The sequence below is a fragment of the Ictalurus punctatus genome, chromosome 2 (genome assembly GCF_001660625.3).
Source record: "Ictalurus punctatus breed USDA103 chromosome 2, Coco_2.0, whole genome shotgun sequence".
Classification (NCBI taxonomy): Eukaryota; Metazoa; Chordata; class Actinopteri; order Siluriformes; family Ictaluridae; genus Ictalurus; species Ictalurus punctatus.
In genome coordinates, this window is record NC_030417.2 from 22,122,147 (window position 1) to 22,127,896 (window position 5,750).

Here is a 5,750-nt window from a genome sequence, read left to right on the forward strand (position 1 = left end):
TTCGTATCTGTTCTCACCTGCTCATAAAATGTTCACCTACCCCTGTTTCGACTGTCTGTTGGAAATGCGAAACGAAGTTTCACACACTTTTTTACTGATATGTGGCGAGTGCAATTATATAATTCTGTATCAAACGCTATAATTGTTCCAGCATTCACCCACTTTCTACCACCGATGTGCCTATTTCCCCCCGTGCAGCTAGCTAGCTGTCCTGGAGCTTTGACAGCAGAAATACACGGATGCAATCACACTTCACACCGAGAAAGAGCTAGCTCCAGGGAGCTCGTTCAAGTCGACACGTTTTAAAGGAACAGTGGTGTATTATTTATTTATTTGTTTATTTATTTATATGTTTGGCATCGCATAATTGAAAAGACGAAATATCTGCGGATATTACTCCGGGTCTACAACTGGAATTATATAGTAAAAGACTAGGCCTAGGCAATTAGGTTTATATATATATATATATATATATATATATATATATATATATATATATATATATATATATATATATATATATATATATCGACTTTTTTTGCTTTTGTAGTTTTTTAAATTACTTTTCATAAGATTTTTAAAAATAACTTTTATGGCTTTTATAAAACTATATAACTGACAGATATGGAACATGAATGATCAAAAATGTTTGAACATTATAACTACTTTGAACAAGAGAACTAAGCTGTAATAACGTGGACTATTTTGCATGTAAAACATGTTGTATTGCATTCGTCTTGCATTCTAAAAACATTTGTATATGAATGATGTAAATTTGGATGAAGGACACGTCTCGTTATCCATGACATTGTTAAATCTCTAGCTTTCAGACACTCACTGAACAGAGCAGATGCAGAGAGAGGTGTGAGTGCAACAGGAAAGCAAGACCTCATGCTTTGCAGGACAGTACTGGTGACATTTGGAAAGTTGCTAAGGTTTGTCCAAAAAGTCACTAGATTTGTCGCTAGGCACTTAAAACACACACACACACACACACACACAAAACAAGTCCTTCAGGGTCACAGGGAAACAGGAGCCTATCCCAGGGAGCATCGGGCACAAGGCGGGGTACACCCTGGACAAGGTGCCAACCCATCGCAGGGCACACTCATATACACATTCACACACCCATTCATACACTACGGACAATTTGGACATGCCAATCAGCCTACCATGCATGTCTTTGGACTGGGGGAGGAAACCGGAGTACCCAGAGGAAACCCCCGCAGCACGGGGAGAACATGCAAACTCCGCACACACAGGGCCACGGCGGAAATCGAACCCCCGACCCTGGAGGTGTGAGGCGAACGTACTAAGCCACCGTGTGCCCTGATACTGATTTTAAATGTGTGAATTTATCCCTATTGAGCAAGCAGATGGCGACAGTGGCAAGGAAAAATTCCCTAAGATGAAATGAGGAAGAAACCTTGAGAGGAACCTGACTCATAAGGGAACCCATCCTCATCTGGGTAACAACGGATAGTGTGAAATTAAAAGAAAGTTCATTATGGTTTTAACATGAAGTCTGTTTGTTGAACTAGTCCACTGTTCACCAAAGGAGGCCTGAGTGCAAAACTGCATGTGGTAATTGCAGTCCAAGCGATACCAGTCTAATCTAATCAGAATGGATAAGGCTGGTCTGGAGAGCAGAAAGAGTCAGGATCACTGGCGTCTCCATAAAATCATGTGTGGCTCGACAGAAGGAGCGAGGGAGAGGGAGGTAAAGAGAGGAAGAGATATTAGGCATGCTTACTATCCTGTGATGGATAAGACTGTGTACTTTGCATAAAAGAAACTCTATTTATGGTAAGCTTGACTAAACAAAGGTTTTCAGCCTAGACTTAAACACAGACATTGTGTCTGAGTCCTGAACACTAATTGGAAAGCTGTTCCATAACTGTGGGGCTTTGTAAGAAAAAGCTCTTCCCCCTGCTGTAGCCTTCACTATTCGAGGTACCAACAAATAGCCTGCACCTTTTGCTCTAAGTAGGCGTGGTGACTCATAGAAGACCAAAAGTTCACTTGGGTACTGTGGCCCGAGACCATTTAGTTACTGTGTAATCAGAGAGCTTACTTCTAGTTAAATGCAGTCCTAGTAAAAGTACTTCTATCTTGTCAGAAGTCAATAAAAAGAAGTTAATAAGTATCCAATGTCTAATATCCTTTACACATTCCTCAACTTTATGCAGTTGCTGTATGTCATCTGGCTTTGCTGAAACATACAACTCTGTATCATCAGCATAACAGTGGAAGCTATTTCCATGTTTACGAATAATTTGATTTAGAGGTAGCATATATAATGTAAAAAGCAGTGGGCCTAAAACAGAACCTTGTGGAACAACAAACTTTACCTCAGTATATGTGGAGAAGTCACCATTTACATCTACGAACTGATAGCGATCGATCAGATAAGACCTGAGCCAGGAGAGGGCTGTTCCCTTAATGCCAACAAAGTTTTCTAGTCTATTAAGGAGAATAGTATGATCTATAGTATCAAAAGCTGCACTAAGGTCAAGTAACACAGGCAAGGAGACACAACCCTCATCAGAGGCCAGTAGTAGGTCGTTTAGTACTTTAACCAGCGCTGTCTCTGTACTATGATGAGGCCTAAATCCTGACTGATACATTTCATGAATGTTATTCCTATGCAGGTATGAGGATAGCTGCTGTGCTACAACCTTTTCTAAGATCTTGGAGATAAAGGGGAGATTTGATATTGGTCTATAGCTGGACGATTGACAGGGGTCGAGGTCAGGTTTTTTAACCAGGGGTTTGATAACAGCTAGTTTAAATGATTTAGGTACATAGCCAGTGCTATGGGAAGAATTGATTATTTTTAGAAGGGGTTCAATTACTCCCGGACAAATCTGTTTAAAGAAACATGTAGGTAACAGATCTAGTATACAAGTTGATGATTTTGCTGAAGAGATTAATGTAGCTAGTTCTGTCTCTATAATTGGAGTAAAACATTCTAATTTTTGATCTAATATTGCTATATTATCACCTACAGGGTTAGTTATAAAACTGTCTGGTTTTAAGCTAATAGCCTGAATTTCATATCTAATATTTTCACTTTACCAAAGAAATTCATGAAATCTTCAATGCTATATAATAATTGTGATTGTGTACCTGTTTCTGTGGTGGTTTTATTCCTAGTTAATTTAGCTATCGTGTTGAATAGAAATCTAGAATTGTTTTACTTTTTTCTATTAAGGTGGAGAGATACACTTATTTAGCATCACTAAGAGATTTTCTATAGTTGAGGAGGCTTTTTTCCATGCTGTTTGAAATACTACCAATTTAGTTTGAAGCCATTTACATTCTAATTGTCGAGTGGCGTGTTTTAAGGTATGTGTTTGATCGTTATACCAGGGTGCTAGCTTTTTCTCAGTCACCTGATCAAGTTCTATGGGATCAGACGGTGATCCAAATATAATTTATGTCTCTGGAGGTTGTTGATGCAGTAGCTGACATGAATGTATGTTTTATGCGGTAGCGTGGTGAGGTGCAAATATTATTATCAACACGCAATTTAAACGAGATGAGATAATGGTCTGAGACAACTTCAGACTGTGGAAGTGTGACTATATTTTCTATATTTAATCCCTATGTTTGTATCAGGTCAAAAAGTGTGACCACCATTATGGGTGGGTCCTGTTACATTCTAATTGATCCCTACTGAATCTAAAATGGACACAACCGCTGTTCTCAGAGGGTCTATTAGGTTATCAAAATGAATATTTAAATCACCAATGATTAATGCATTATCTAGAGAAACAACCAGATTTGAGATAAAATCTGCAAATTCATTAAGGAATTCAGAATGTAATTAATAATTAGAGGAATTGACTTGTTTTTGTGTGGCGACATATGTTATACTGGTATAAAGAACTTCAAAAGAGTTGAATTTATGACTAGGTTTTTGTGTGACGCCTAGATTATGAGTATAGATGAGTGCAACACTTCCACCTGTGCCAGTTAGAAGGGGCTGATGTATATAATTGTATCCAGGAGGACTAGCTTTGTTTAGTGCTATGTACTTGTTAGGTTACTAAAACAAACTTTCTGAAATTTTCTATGCATTTGTTTAGCTCGGGGAACAGACAGAGTCTGTATGGAATGTACTTCAATGCTGAATTATTATTTGAACATTGTTTATGATAAATGTTGTTGATGTTGGAAGTTGTTCTTATGGCAGGCAGTCACATAGTGTGTAGTGGCTTGGAGATGTTATCTGACAGGAGTTCCACTCCAAGGCTGATGGGGTGCAGGCCATCAGCATGGAACAACCTTGGACGCTTCCAGAACTGATTCCAGTTATTAACAAAGAGCAGATTCTGTTCATTGCACCAAGATATTAACCAGTCATTTAAAGCGAAAAGTCTACTGAACCTTTCAACTCCACGTTTGTATGTGGGGAGAGGTTTAGAGACGATGATCGTAGCAGGTGATCTGCTTCACATCGTCTCGATCAGGCTGCCGAAGTCCGTCTTCAGGACTTCCGTCTGCCGCTGATTATAGATTAGGTTATATATAGACAAATTTTATATAGAATAGATAATCATTGTACCTGGTCTCCTCCAGTATGTGTGTGTGTGTGTGTGTGTGTGTGTGTTTGTGGGGGGGGGTAAAGGTGTGCCACATGATAAGGCGGGGGGCCTTTAGTTAACAAAAGGTTGGGAACCTCTAATCTAACCCAAATTGTTTTTAAAATATAGCTTACTGAAGATATTTCAAAATATGTTACAATTGTCAGCAATACATGCAATCATCCAAACAAAGGTTCACCAAACAGTTTTGGTAACCCCGACATTCTCAACTATCCTATGTTTGAACACAGAGTACATGTATTAAATGTTAAATGTATGTTAATAAAAATATAACTATTATAACATGTAAAAATCATATATCTTTCCAATTAACGATTGCTAACCTTAACAGATCTTTACAGTTTCGATTACAAAAATTATTCAGGTTACTGTTTACTAAACTCTAACATTGCTTCCTTAAGTTTAACGTTTGCAGTCGACACTACTCAATAAAACCATCCACAACACCCAGTTTTCCTACTTCCCACAACTGCTGATACAACTGAAAACTTTTCAGAGCTTTTGCAAATAATAAAACTATGAATTGTAGCTATAAAATCTGTACTATAGAGGAGGAAAAACAGACAGTACAGTTCCAGGGCCAAACAGTCAAATAGTTTGTAATCCAGGATGGTAGTGGTGTCCATGTGTATCTGTGAGCGATGATAATGATTATGACAATTAATTAAATAAAACATCACAGTTGGTACCTTAAGAAAAGCAAATGATAATCCATTGGAGTGGGTCAGTAGTTGCCTTGCCTTACATATTTGCGGTTTGAACCTGAACTTGGGTTTCTTGGGAATTTTGAATGGTGGCCTGCAATGGATTGGCTCTGCATCCAGGGTGTATTATGGCCTTGCACCTAGTGTTCCTAGTTTAGGTTCTGGCTTTACCAGGATAAAGCAGTTAATGATGATAAACAGATGTGCTTGCACTATGTTGAAAGGAAAACACAAAGATTTTCAAAGGATAACAATCCTATTTAGGCCTAACTAGAGAAACACTAATCTTCAATGACAGTATTTGTGTTACAGTATTCCATCTACTGTAGATTACAAAACAAATGGCAATGAATCACAAATAGATTGATGAACGATTTTTTTCCTTCAAATTATCATAATTAACCACTAGAGGGAGAAAAAGGCACATTTTTGAGTT

General features: G+C 38.1%; 1 protein-coding gene across 1 annotated transcript in view; it reads right to left on the minus strand.

Moving 5' to 3' along the window:
* Positions 1 to 262, minus strand: part of LOC108274410 (ras-related protein Rab-26) — an 83,531-nt gene extending 83,269 nt beyond the window's left edge. Inside the window, exon 1 of the mRNA XM_017484531.3 lies at positions 1 to 262. This exon is cut by the window's left edge and continues 263 nt beyond it. The gene's annotated coding sequence lies outside the window, so the exon portion shown is untranslated.
* Between the last annotated feature and the right edge of the window lie 5,488 nt (positions 263 to 5,750).